General features: G+C 55.7%; 1 protein-coding gene across 10 annotated transcripts in view; it reads left to right on the forward strand.

The window, feature by feature from the left end:
- Window positions 1-243: 243 nt before the first annotated feature.
- The window catches only part of TANGO2 (transport and golgi organization 2 homolog (Drosophila)), a 53,699-nt gene continuing 39,855 nt past the window's right edge, over window positions 244-14,087 (forward strand). For 6 of the 10 annotated variants that reach the window (XM_011959150.1, XM_011959158.1, XM_011959153.1 and 3 more), the window contains exon 1: window positions 4,324-4,386. The gene's annotated coding sequence lies outside the window, so the exon portion shown is untranslated. Of the gene's footprint in view, window positions 438-2,418; window positions 2,541-4,323; window positions 4,492-14,087 lie in introns of those variants that run through there. The other 4 variants (XM_011959152.1, XM_011959157.1, XM_011959154.1 and 1 more) reach the window with 3 other exon arrangements.

Here is a 14,087-nt window from a genome sequence, read left to right on the forward strand (position 1 = left end):
CCCTCCGGACCCAGCACGCACCCCGAGACCCTGGGCTAGCCCTCCCGCCCTCACGCGGCCCGTGTGCAAAGCGAACCGGGCCGGCGACGCGGGACTCCGCCCCGCCCCATCTGACCGCAAATTTTCCCATTGGTCGAGAGACTCGGCGCGGCACGGCAACCGGCGCCGATTGGACGGGTGCGCGGAGATGACGGCTCTCCATTGGGCCTTCGGGATGTCAGTCCCGGCTGCTGACCGGCCCCCTCGAGGAGGGGCCGAGGCCCCTGCACCTGCCCGAACCTTTGCGGTAGTAGTGGCCGGGTAAGCGGGGCCGCTTCCTCCCAGCCGAGTTACGAGAACATCCCCCGACCATCCAGCCCCGAGCAGGGACTGGTAGGGCCGGCCCCCCTTTCCCGGATTCCGGCCGCGTAGCCTCCATTACCACCCCCAGTTCACAGGTATCCTTCTTCAGCCCCTGCTACTCGCTGTGCGCTGTGCGCTGTGCGCCGCGCCTTCCTGTCGACATCGAATTGTATTTCTCACGCAAACCGCGAGGGAGAGTTCTGCCACTATCCCCATTTTATAGTTGGGAAACAGCCTCAGAGAGGTTCTGACTTGCTTGAACACAGTCGTCTGACCCTGGGGCCTGGGGACTCTCTCACCCTCACCGCCCCTGGGCCCCCGGAGCGGGGCAGCGGTGGAGGTAGGCTGCCTTATTTCCGAGGGCAGGAAGGGACCCCTTCGGTAAACCAGGGGCTCACCTCCCCCACCAGGCCTGGATGTGGAGACCTCTTAGGCTTGTTCCACCTTTCAGGTCCCCGATGGGGCCGCCTTTCCTTATTACCTCCTCCTGGCATCCTCACAGCCCCACAGCTCTCCATCTGGGGAAGCGGAGTTGTGCGTTTATGCCCCCGTACTGCTGTCCCATTTTCTCCACCTTACCTGGAGTCAGAAAGAAACGCGGCTTCACTGCCTGTTGAGATTGGCATGGTTGCATTTCCTATCCACATTGAGAGTACCTGACATGAGTGGGACCATGACCCTCCGCCAGCTCTGCGTAACCTGTGGTGTGGGGGGAACCAGCAGGGATGCTGCCCAGTGGGCTTTTCTAGGAGGAGGTCCTGAGATGACTTCTTGGCCAGTGACCCTGGCTCATGCATGCTGTCAGCCTTTCCTGCCCTGGATGCACCTGGAGATGACCAGTTCCTCAGCTCATTGCATTCCCCAAGGCCACCTGGGGAACCAAACTGCCCACAACCATGCTCATGGGTGGTGGAGGAGTGTGACCAGACACTCTTGTCTTTTCCACCCATATTGGGAGTTCAGTGTGTTCACCCAATCATTCCTTGGCCAGGACAAAGAAAATGAAATGGCCCAAGGCAAGGACTCACTGCTGGGGCCACCACTGGGTCCATCTGTGTGCTGGCAGTATGGTGAATCGATCCCAGCTACCTTTCAGAGCCAGGCAGCTACTATCAATCGATTGGAGCTGGCACTTCATGTGCCAGTTGGCCTCCTGGCATAGGGTTGTTGCTGCTCTGGGAGGGCAGAATGAAGTATCTGTCCCTAGAATAGGGGCCCTCACAAGCCAGGTAGCTGTCATCCTGTGGAGCAGCACCATGGTGACATTCTGGCCCAGGTACTGTGTAGCTGAGGGGTCGTTTCCTCCATTTAGGAGTAGACGTAATTGAGTCCAGCTGTCCCCAGCCATCTCTCCAAGGCCACTGGACCCTGGTTCTGCTGGAGCCCCTCTTCTCACAGTGACCTCATAGTCCTGTACCACCCCCTCCCCAGACTTGCAAGGACTGGACAGACCTCTGTTGAAAGAGCACAAAAGAGAGAACCATACACCAACATCTGTACAAGTGAGACTACCTCTCCCCTCTTCACCACCCCTACCACCCATAGGGTTGCAGAGACCTGTCTGCCCTTGGCAGGCAGGATCACTAGCTGAGGTCAGAGGATGTGGGGGCAGCACCAATTCAAACAGGACTAAGGACTGCTGTCCAGCAGTTGGCCCATTAGGCTGCAGCCAGGGGTCAGAAACACAGCCAGGGAGGCTGGGCGCAGTGGCTCATGCCTGTAATCCCAGCACTTTGGGAGGCCAAGGCAGGCGAATCACCAGAGGTCAGGAGTTTGAGACCAGCCTGGCCAACATAGCAAAACCCCATCTCTACTAAAAGAATACAAAAAAAAAGGTAGCTGGGCATGGTGGTAGACACCCATAGTCCCAGCTACTTGGAAGGCTGAGGCAGGAGATCCCTTGAACCTGGGAGGTGGAGGTTGCAGTGAGCTGAGACTGAACCACTGCACTGCAGCCTAGAAGACAGAGCAAGACTCCATCTCAAAAAAAAGAAAAAAAGAAAAAAGAAAAACACAGCAAGGCAGACCACAGGGACCAGTAGCTCAGTGTCCTCCCTCTCTCATCCTGTCACCTAGCTCCATAGGGACAGCTGTGGGGCCCACAGGGAAAGTCACAGAGAGAAAATGCTTTCAGCTGGGTATCAAGAAGAACTTTTCAACAGTTGGAGCTGTTGAAACCGAAAGAGTGGCCACAGGAGGTAGTGAGCTTCCTATCTAAGTTTATGTTCAATTAGAGGTTGGATGCCAGTGAGCCTGTTGCAGCCCCAAGCTCCCAGGGCTTAGGTGCCCACCCTAGACCCATCTCATCTGCTGTCACCTGTTTCCTGACATCACATGTCATCCAGACTGGAGTGTCAGTGGTAACAAAGAACATCAGAGTGTCTTCTCTGGCTCTGTCTAGCTGGGAAAAGTATGGCTGGGGGTGGGGTTGGCCCAAGGCCACAAGCTATGACAGAACAGGATGCAAACCACCATCTGACATGTTACTGCATCCCTCTTTGTGGGCAAAGGGAAACCTTAGTCAACTCATGTCCAGCTTTGAGGTGCATGGTCTGGTGCTTTGGGGCAGCCCACTCTGCAGCTGCTGCCATGAACCCCAGGGCAGAGTCCATTACCCCCAAGCCCCAGATCCCACTTGTCCACCATCACCACCTCTTGGCCCTATAGATTGCATAGGTTTGGCTGCTCAGAGGGAAATCACTGGTACCAGCCCTACACGATCCCACTGCTGGATGGTGGGAGAGACAACCATGTCTGGCTGGGTCTGCAGCCCACTGGCCATGAGTCCCTGGACATCTGGAGTCCTTGGTTTACTCACGTTGTGAAAGGTTCTGTTGGATTCCAGGAGAAACACAGATAAGACAGCAAAAGTGTGGAGCACAACGGGCCTGCATGTAGGTCCAGGTTAGACTCTTGCCTTTGCTGATTACCAGCCAGGTTCTTCCCATCCCTGAGCCCCAGTTTTCTGCAGGGCATCAGGGCACCTAGGTCTTCAACGCAGGTTGAAGCTAATCTGGCCTCTCATGTTTGCCACCTTTTTTGACTTCAACTGAATGACATAACTCCTCCAAGTCTCAGTGTTTACATCTATAAAGTGGGGTGAAACAACTGCTGACCCAGACATTGGGTTTAGAGTGCTTTACACATTATCATTATCCCTAATGTCCTTGTCATCCATGTCATAGTTTTTTGAGTGCTCACTTTTTGAGGCAGGGCATGGGCCTCTGGGCTTTGACTCTCCACCTTTCTGCCACATAGGCCCAGGCACAGCCCAGAGGCCACTGGAGCAGGGGTCCCAGCTCATGCCTCTGTCCTGTTGGGAGGGCCCCAGTCAGCGTCCACCTGCTCGCCCTGCACAAGTCAAGCTGGGCCAGCCCCTCCTCACTGGGGCCTGGATCTGGATGTGAGCTCAGAGCCTACAGTGGGGTGAAAGTAGGGGAGGGGATGGGTGTGCAGGGTATAGTGCTCAAATGCCTAGGCCAGGGTCTGGGGTCCATACTGGGAATGGCAAGGACATCAAGGAGGAAAGAGCCGACCTGGAGGCCATAAAGTGAAGGAAGGGATGGCCAGGAGGAGGATGGCCAGGTCCAGAGGCAGGGTTGAGTGGACAGGATGGGAAGACCAGGTCGCAGTCTGAGGGGGCCGTTCCAGAAGTGAGCATTCCTGTAGCTCTTTCGAGAGAGGCCGCAGGGTGGGCAGGTGACAGATGGTGTCCATGAGGGCATGAGCTGAGGGGCGGCTGCAACCTCCCAGGGCGTCCCCGCAGGCAGGGAGTCGCGGAGTACCCGAAGGCCGCGGGATAGGGAAGCGCTCAGACGCCCGCGCAGCCCCAAGCCATGGCGCAGCCCCGGGGGCGGGGCGCCAGGAGTCTGCAGCCTCCGAGCGACAGCACTCGCAGCCAACGGGACTCCGGCATGCGGCGCGCCGCCCCGCCCCTCGCTGCGCGGCCCAATGGTGAACGCGCCGGCTTCGGGCCGGGCGGGGACTGGGCTGGCTGCGGTGGCGCGCGGGCGCGGCACCCGGAAGTCGGTGGCGGCGGAGGCGGTGAGTGCGCGGCTCCGGGGCTGGCCGACTCCTCTCGTGGCCTGGCCGGCCTGGGCTCGGGGGCACCGGGATCTGGGTGCGCGGACCGGGCCAGGCTGCTTGAAGGTGGGTGGGCGGGCCGCACCGCCTCGCCCTGCCTCAGTTTCCCCTTTCTGAGGTATGGTATAGAATCAGGCGGCTGGGTCAGGGGCTACCACGTCGATCCCGGCCGACGAAATGCCCCGCGCCTTACTGGAGGGCGTTTTTGATACTCCCCGCTGACACGGGATGCGAGGGACACTGGCAGGTGGGAACCAGACTCGCTGCGGGGAGGCTGAGACTGACAGGGCAGGGAGCTGCGTGGTCCCTGCAGGATGGGTGGGCTGCGCGGCCTTGGCCAGCCTCAGGGACAGCTCTGGAGCCCAGTCACTCTGTCCCCTACCCGCGGCCTGCTGCGGGCCAGCAGGGTAACAGCTAATGTGGGTGTGAGTAGATAGTAAGTGCTGGGTCATCCCTGCGCCTGAATGCGGCCTTCCTGGGGAGGTTTGGGTAGTTAGATCCCCCACCCCCACCCCCAGACATCAGAGGTAGGGGCTGGCAGGGCTGCACTCAAGGCAGTCCTTGCCCCACCGCAGCCTGGGCTTTGCCCATTTTCCTCTAGGGAAGTGGGCACAGAGAGGGCTGTTTGCTGAGACCCCCCACCTTCCCTGCCCCCAGCACCTCTTCTGTGCTCCCTTGGCTTCCTGCTGGGCCACAAGCTTTAGAGTGAACCTTCTGTCCTTGGACAAGTCCCTGGGCCTCAGGCCCCCTTCCTCTTCAGGAATGTCACATGCCCTGTCCTGGCCAGGGCTGTCTGCACTGACCAGGCCTGTCGTGTGGCTCCAGACCTGCTAACCACTGTTTTGCTGCCACTCTGGGGGCAGAGACCTCTTCCATGAGGCAGATGTGACAGCAGCTGTAAGGGGTAGCTGAGTAGCTCTTTGGAAGGCTAGCTCGTTTGCCTTTGGGCAGCCTTTTGGGGCAAGCATTCATTGATCCAGTCCTGCTCACACAAGGAAAACTCAGGCTAAGGGGACAGATGGTATTCCCAAGGTCATTCAGATCCAGGGCCCGCTCCCAGTGCCTCTACTACTCCTGGGCCACTCTCCTAGGAGTTTTCCTGCATCTGTGTCCTGTTGGGTGGGTTGGAGGCAGCTGGAGAGGGTGACCATGTTGTTAGATGGACACAGCAGAGCCTCTGTTCCCGCAGGATCCTAGTGCTCTGGTGGTCTGGGGGGGGGTGCCCTGGTGCCCCCACCCTCTTGTGCCCCTACACAGCTTTGTGTTACTTGCATGTCCCCAGACCGCAGGCCCCTCAGACCATGCCCCTGCCTGCTGTGATGTGTGGTGGCCATAGCCCTTCCCTGAGCTGAGGTGACCAGCTATCAGCTCTGCCTGGGCTGCCAGCCCCTTGTGCTTCCTTGGTCTTCACTTGTGGGCTGTCATTCTGATTACATTTTGCAGTGTGTGTGATCACATGCAGTGTCCTGGGAACTTGATCCTGTGCTTGGCTTCTGCACCAGATGGCGAACTTGGAGGGCACCCTGGTGCCCACCTAAGCGTGCTGCTTCTGAAAACACCCACAGAGATAGGAGGGACTTCTCAGGGACCCCAGAAGGGATCTGGAGAGAAACGGCCCAGGACAGGGAGGCTGGGAAGACTTCTCGAAGTAGGGCCATGGTTGTCATTGACATTCCAGATGCATGAGAAACAGGGCTCATCGTTTGGTGATGTGTCAGTCAGCACATGGCAGCAGCATGGCAGAGCCTGGCCTTTGTTGGCCCCTACCATAGGGTTTGGGCTATCTTGAAAACAAGCCTATTCCTACTATAAGGATGGTCTCTGTGAAAACAAGGTCACCCCAGAAGGACTGAGCTGCCTTTTGAGGTTATCACTGCAGCTTTTTCCCCGTTTTCTCTCAACTTCCTTTTTAGATTGCAAGAATAGTTTATGCATGCTTGAAAATAAAAAAGGCCAGCCTCCTTCTCCCAACGGCTGCTCCCCTGGTGCGCTTGCTGACATTTGAGGGTGCATCCATCAAGATCTTCAGTGTCACGCTAACTTGAAGTGCTTGCCTTCACCCTCTTTGCGGGCGTGGTAGGAGTGCCCCCTTTTTGTTTTCACTAACCACTCAGGCCGCAGGGGCCGCTGCGAGGCTGACCTGTTCCTGGCTTGTGAGGAAGCTGAGTGTTCCTCCCAGGAGGGCCTGAGGATGGGGCCACCCTGTGTCCAAAGCCTGCTGTCTGCTCACGATGCCTCTTGTTTGTGTTGCTCCTTGGAACTGAGAAGTGATCCTCTGGTGTGAGGCTGAAGTAATGCCCCGGAAGCATTGTGAAGATCTGAGGAGAGAGTACCACTGTAGAAAATGTGTTGTGATAGGCTGGGCGTGGTGGCTCACGAATGTAATCCCAGTACTTTGGGAGGCTGAGGCGGGCAGACTACGAGGCCAGGAGATCAAGACCATCCTGGCTAACACAGTGAAACCCCGTCTCTACTAAAAATATAAAAAAATTAGCCGGGCATGGTGGCTGGCGCCTATAGTCCCAGCTACTCGGGAGGCTGAGGCAGGAGAATGGCGCAAGCCCAGGAGGTGGAGCTTGCAGTGAGCTGAGATCGTGCCACTGCACTCCAGCTTGGGCAACATAGCAAGACTCCATCTCAAAAAAAAAAGAAAAAGAAAATTTGTCATGATAAAATGCCATTTAGGCCCAGTGCAGTGGCTCCCTCTTGTAATCCCAGCACTTTGGGAGGCCAAGGCGGGTGGATCACCTGAGGTCAGGAATTTGAGACCAGACTGGACAACATGGTGAAACCCTGTCTCTACTAAAAAAAACTACAAAAGTTTGCTGGGCGTGGTGGCATGCACCTGTAATCCCAACGATTCAGCAGGCTGAGGCAGAAGAATCGCTTGAACCCGGGAGGTGGAGGTTGCAGTGAGCCGAGATCGCACCATTGCACTCCAGCCTGGGCGACAAGAGCAAAACTCCATCTCAAAAAAATAAAAAATGAAAAATGCCATTTAATAGCCAGAGAGTGTAGATTGGTGAGATGTTGCTGCGGAGATAGGAGGGCAGCAGGGCATTGCAGTGGACTTGCAATCCAGAGGGTTTCCCGACGTTGGGACTTTCTCTGCCAGGCCCCGGGAACAGTGACACTGTGTTCCCATGTGTGTTTACCTCCTCTGCTGGCAGCCACCGGGAGCCCATGTCACGTGTCTGTGTCTGCCTTGTCCTTTGAAAAGAGCAGCTCAAGCTTTCAAGCTCCGCCCCTGGGGGCTGCCACAGCTGATGGGGTGGGGATTACAAGGGGTGGGGATTAGGCGCCCGGCTGCTCAGCCCTGCTGCACCAGCCTTTGTGGCCACTGAGGCCATTAAACGGGGGCAGCAGACTGTAGGACTCAGTTGCCCTCTGTTCAGGGACTCACCACATGTAGCCCCAATAGGAGCCCGACTTGACGGCTACCCTCCCAAGTGTCTAGGTCCCCTTGTCGCTGTGGTTCTGATACCTTTCCGTTCCCTCCTGTGCACCCCTGCCTCTGTCACCACTACTTTCTGCTTAGCACACCTCCCCTCTGCCCACGTGCTATGTTTGCCTTTTTGGTTGCCAAAGGGAAGTGGTTCCACCAAGAGCGTGTGTCCCATCCCCTGTGGCCCCCAGGGTCTCCAGGTGTGGTGTTACCGTGACAGCCCAACTGCACCCCGTCCTGTGCAGAGCTGTCTTGCACTGGGGCTGATTGGGTCTTCTCTTGCTTTCTGTGAACAAGTGACACTTGGGTTCTTGCCTTTCCTTCCCTCACTTCCCTGCCCATAGAAATGTCCCAGTCCCAGCAGGGAAGGAGGGCAGGATCTGTGCACTTTCATTTTTTTTTCTTTTTGAGATGGGGTCTTGCTTTGTCACCTCAAAAGGCTGAGGCAGGAGAATCGCTTGAACCCCGGAGGCAGAGGTTGCAGTGAACTGAGATCATGCCACTGCAACCTCTGCCTCCCAGGTTCAAGCGATTCTCCTGCCTCAACCTCCTGAGTAGCTGGGATTACAGGCGCCCGCCACCATGCCCAGCTAATTTTTTGTATTTTTAGTAGAGATGGGGTTTCACCATGTTGGCCAGGCTGGTCTTGAACTCCTGACCTCAGGTGACCCACCCGCCTCGGCCTCCCAAAGTGTTGGAATTACAGGCGTGAGCCACCGCGCCTGGCCAGTGCACTTTCTTTTGAGAGTGGACATTACTGTTTCCCGCCGGGAAGCATGCCTACTGGGTGTGCACGCTTTCAGTGCCTGGTGTGATGGATTGTACAAAGTGAACCCAGCCACACAGCTACCATCCATATCACACGTGAAGCCGCCGCCAGCACCCGGACATCTCCGTCGTGTCCCCCAGTGGCTGCCTAGACCAAGTGACCCTGCCCTGCCTTCTGTCTCCATGGGCAGATGTTGCTTATCTCTGGCCTCTGCATGGAAGACCAAGCAGAGTGTTATCTTCTGGCTGGGACCTCCCTGCTGCCTCGGGAACAGGGGCTTGTTCCTGTTCATTGCCGTGTAAGGGCACAGGCTGGCTTCCTTTCCAGGTTATGGGCTTTCTTACTGTGTCACTTTGTGGACTTGGGCACCTGCAGAGTGCCTGGCATGGTGAGCAGGGGTTGGGGCATGGCGTGATCTAGGCAGGGTTTGGAAGGTTCTTTGAATAGCCAAGAGGGACAGTCTGAAGGGTGTCCTCCAGACACCCAGGAATACATTGAAGCTAGGGTGACTACTGCAGCCTCAGAGGCCTGGTGACACATGCAGGGCCTCAAGGGGCCCATGTGACTAGGAGTTCAGGGTGTGGCTGAGGTGAGCCAGACTGGATGGCCGGCGGCCACCTGAGGACGGTTGGCTGTGCGTTTGGGAAGCATGGGTCATCCTCACCTCACAGCATTCACACAGGCAGACAGCGGGTAGATCCAAGAGCTTCACCAAGGCCGGGCGCAGTGGCTCACACCTGTAATCCCAGCATTTTGGGAGGCCGAGGCGGGGAGATCACGAGGTCAGGAGTTCAAGACTAGCCTGACCAACGTGATGAAAACCTGTCTTTACTAAAAATACAAAAATTAGCTGGGCCTGGTGGCATGCGCCTGTAATCCCAGCTACTCAGGAGGCTGAGGCAGGAGAATCACTTGAACCTGGGAGGCGGAGGTTGTAGTGAGTTGAGATCGCGCCATTGCACTCCAACCTGGGCGACAGAGCGAGACTTCATCTCAAAAAAGAAAAAAAAAGCTTCCGCACTGTGCAACCATACAAGGTAGTTAAGAAAAAGGAGTTCTCATTTTGGGACAGGGAGAGCCTTCTTTAGCAAGACGGGGGACGTGACCACTGTACGGTAACGATGGGAAAATCCCATGTAATATAAGACTATTTCTATGAGACAGCATCACAGGCAGAGCTGAAAAGCGGGGGATAGCTAGGGAGAAAACAGTTGCAGGCCTGGGACAGGCACATGGTGGCCCACATCACACCAGGGTCAGTGAGACGAAGGCCCAGTGGTCAGTAACCACGTTGGTGAATTGTAGGCAAGAACATAAAGGAGGTCACAAGTTGCCCAGCCAGTGGGGGATGCCCATAAAACCTGGCGGGAGCATTTCCTACACCATATACACCCTGGAGGTGGGTGAGTGGCAGCAGGTTCTGGCGCTAGACGTTAGCGGGGACTTGGCCAAGTCTGCTTATCTGAAAGCATCACCCATAGATGGAGCAATTCCACCTCCTGGGTCTATGCTAGGAATGTCCTCAGCTGCTCTCCCACTGCTGTAAAGAAATACCTGGGACTGGGTCATTTATTTAAAAAAGAGGTTTAATTGGCTCACGGTTCTGCAAGGTGTATAGGAAGCATGATGCTGGCATTTGCTCAGCTTCTGGGGAGGCCTCAGGAAACTTAACAATCATGGTGGAAGGCGAAGCGTGAGCCAGCACTTCACACAGCTGGAGCAGGAAGAAGAGAGAGATGGGAGAGGTGCCACACACTTAAAACCAGATCTCGTGAGAACTCCATCACTGTGCAGTACCAGAAGGGGGATGGTGCTAAACCTTCGTGAGAATTCTGCCCCCATGATCCAATCACCTCCCACCTCCAACACTGGTAATTACAATTCAGCGTGAGAGTTGGTGGGGACACAGATCCAAACCGAATCAGCCCACGTGCAGAGCATGTGCTAGGGATGGTCACTTGATGGGACTAAGACACCAGCCAGAGCTGAGAGGCAGAGAAGCGGGAAAGCTGGGCAGTGGTGAACCAGTGGGGACATGGCTCTGGTGGAGACAGACTTCATGGCCAGTCAGGGAGAACGGAGCAATGGGACCCTAGTGTGTTAACCCCACAGCATACATGTGTCTGCTCACACATATGTGCAGGCGGGCTAAGAACACTCTGGCGCCACAGGCAGCCCTTGGCTGAGGCTGTTTTTTCTTTTTTTCTTTTTTTTTTGAGACTCAGAGTCTTGCTTTGTCACCCAGGCTAAAGTGCAGTGGTGCTGTCATAGCTCACTGCAGCCTCAAATTCCTGGGCTCAAGCAATCCTCTTGCCTCAGCCTCCTGAGTAGCTGGGACTACAGATGCATGTCACCATGCTCGGCTAATTTTATTTTATTTTTATTTATTTTATTTTACTTTACTTTTTTGAAACGGAGTCTCGTGCTGTCACCCAGGCTGGAGTGCAGTGGCACAATCTCGGTTCACTGCACCCTCCGGCTCCTGGGTTCAAGTGATCCTCCTGCCTCAGTCTCCTGAGTAGCTGGGATTATAGGCCTGTGCTACCATGCCTGGCTAATTTTTGTATTCTTAGTAGACACAGGGTTTCACTGTGTTGGCCAGGCTGGTCTTGGAATTCCTGACCTCAAATGATCTGCCCGCCTCAGCCTCCCAAAGTACGGGGATTACAGCCATGAGCCACTGCACCCAGCCTTATTTTATTATATGATTAATATTCTGTTGAGACAGAGTCTCCCACTGTTGCTGGAGTGCAGTGACATGATCATAATTCACTGCAGCCTTGATCTTCCAGGCTCAAGCCATCCTCCTACCTCAGCCTCCCAAGTAGTTGGGTCCACAGGCATATGCCACTGTGCCTGGCTAATTGTTTATATTTGCTTATTTATTTATTTACTTTTTTGAGACGGAGTCTCACTCTGTCGCCAGGCTGGAGTGCAGTGGCGCAATCTCGGCTCACTGCAAGCTCCGCCTCCCGGGTTCACGCCATTCTCCTGCCTCAGCCTCCCGAGTACCTGGGACTACAGGTGCCCGCCACCACGCCCGGCTAATTTTTTGTATTTTTTAGTAGAGACGGGGTTTCACTGTGTTAGCCAGGATGGTCTCGATCTCCTGACCTCGTGATCCACCTGCCTTGGCCTCCCAAAGTGCTGGGATTACAGGCGTGGTGAACCACCACGCCCGGCCTTTATTTGCTTTTTGTAGACAGGGACTTGCTGTGTTTCCCAGGCTGGCCTTAAACTCCCGAGCTCAAACAGTCCTCCTGCCTCAGCCTCCCAAAGTGCTGGGATGACAGACATAAGCCCTGCCGGGATGGGACTTTGGCCCGTTAAATGTAATTGGAAATGTTTCTCACCAGAATGTGCTCCTGGGTGACCTGAGCAATGGGGTTAACAACTATGGACCCCACCAGCCTCCAGAGCTGCCAGTCGTGGCAGCAGGAGACTCAGCCTTGGGCTGGGGCACAGAGAGGCTGAATAGAGGGTAAATGAGCAGGCAGCGTGTGAGAGGGACTAGCATTTCTTGGCATTATACAAAAGCTAGTAGATGTGGTGCTGGTTGGTGTGGGGTGGGCGACTGGCATGGTCAGGTGCCTGATGCCTGTTGGCCTCCTCGGAAGGGGAGGCTGGCAGTGGTGGGTTCTGAAACATGCGGGAAGGAGGGTGGCCTGGATTTGTCCTGCAGCACCGAGGTCTGCGTGTTCCCCACTGGGTCTTCCATTTGAGGTGCTGTCAGCATGACCCTCGTCCCCCTTGCTTCTTTTCCCCATGGGCTTCTGCAAGGTCACTGCCCACGCTCCACCCCACCTACCTGCCTGTGTGGTTGGCACTGAGAGCCAGGGAAGCAGATCCTCACTGCTGGGCAGCAGGCCGTGTGCATATCCATCAGGGTGCCAGACCTTGTCCCCACACAGCCCTGGCTGGGGTCATTGCCGCTGCTGCTCTCTGCTAGTGGCTCTGGCCCATCTTTGCCCAAGCCTTCTGTCTGAGCGGTTTTCTTGTTGTGCCTTTTTTAGACACCACATGGAGTGAGGTTTGGGGCTTGCCTCAGCTGGAGTCTCATTCTTCTTAGAGAGGGAGTTTAGCCCATTTCCATTTGGCTCTTAGGACAGAAGGCCCTGTTGGTTCCTCCGAGAAGCCAGGGGAGGAGCCCTAGGCTGGAGAGGGGATTCCAGAGCAGGATGGATCTCAGAAGCAGAAGGTGGGCAGAGAGGACGATGCATGCCGGGAAAGTTCTCGAAAGCATCAGCAGATGGGCCCAGAGTGCCTGGAAAGCTTCCGCCCTTCACAGACGGTGCCATGCACTAAGAATAACCCGTGCCAAGTCCAGGCTTTCTTCCTATTTTGCAGAATTACCAGGTTGTTAGGCCAGGGGAACGTATGCCGGGATTCTGGGAAGACTTCCACCCGCACTGTTATTCTTAGAGGACGGGAAGCCCTTGGCTGTGATGTGAAGAGGGCTCTTTCTTTCCATTCATACCTCATAGATCCTCTGGCCAGGCTCAGGGCGCTGAAGGACTCCAGGAGTGTGTGGGGGATTTCCTCCCTGGAAGAGGCCTGTGCTCTGTCCCTGCTGAGGCTGGCGGCATTTGCAGTCATATGGTGAGCTCGCGGTGACTATCCCCCTCTTACCTCCCTGGCAGGGTTGGCGAAAGCTACACCAAGGTCCCAAGTGATTTGTTCCCAGGCCTCCCTGCACAGAGGCTGTGTGTGTCCCCTGGGCATTCACTCTAGCTGTCTGGGCTGCAGGGAGGCAGGGTGCCTGGCCCGAGTGGAGGTGACACTCTACTGGGGGTGGTAAGTGTTGACCATCACAAAGGCGACCTCTTTCATCACATCTGTGTGAGAGGAGCTGGACTCTCCTCAGATATGGACGAGCCTCACAACCCATATCCTTTCACCGCTTGCATGTCCACCAAGTCCCTATGTGCTCTGGGAGGCAGTGGTACAGGCCAGCCGCTCTTCATGACCTGAGCACCAGTGCCTCACACTCCAGTGCATTTCCTTCCCAGGGTGTGCCAGGACTCTTGTAAAGAAGGCATTCCCGTGTAAGCAGTTGCTTTTTTTTATTATTATTTTTTAATTTTTTTGAGATGGAGTTTTCCTCTTGTCTCTTAGGCTGGAGTGCAATGGCACGATCTCAGTTCACTGCAACCTCCACCTCCTGGGTTCAAGCAATTCTCCTGCCTCAGCCTCCTCAGTAGCTAGGATTACAGGCACTCACCACGATGCCTGGCTAATTTGTTTTTGTTTGATTTTTTTTTAGATGGAGTCTTGCTCTGTTGCCCAGGCTGGAGTGCAGTGGCACGATCTTGGCTCACTACAACCTCCACCTCCTGGGTTCAAGCAATTCTTCTGTCTCAGCCTCCTGAGTAGCTGGGACTACAGGTGCCTGCCACCACGCCCAGCTAATTTTTGTATTTTTAGTAGAGACAGGGTTTTCACCATATT

The sequence above is a fragment of the Colobus angolensis genome, unplaced genomic scaffold, assembly GCF_000951035.1.
Source record: "Colobus angolensis palliatus isolate OR3802 unplaced genomic scaffold, Cang.pa_1.0 Scaffold484, whole genome shotgun sequence".
NCBI lineage: Eukaryota > Metazoa > Chordata > Mammalia > Primates > Cercopithecidae > Colobus > Colobus angolensis.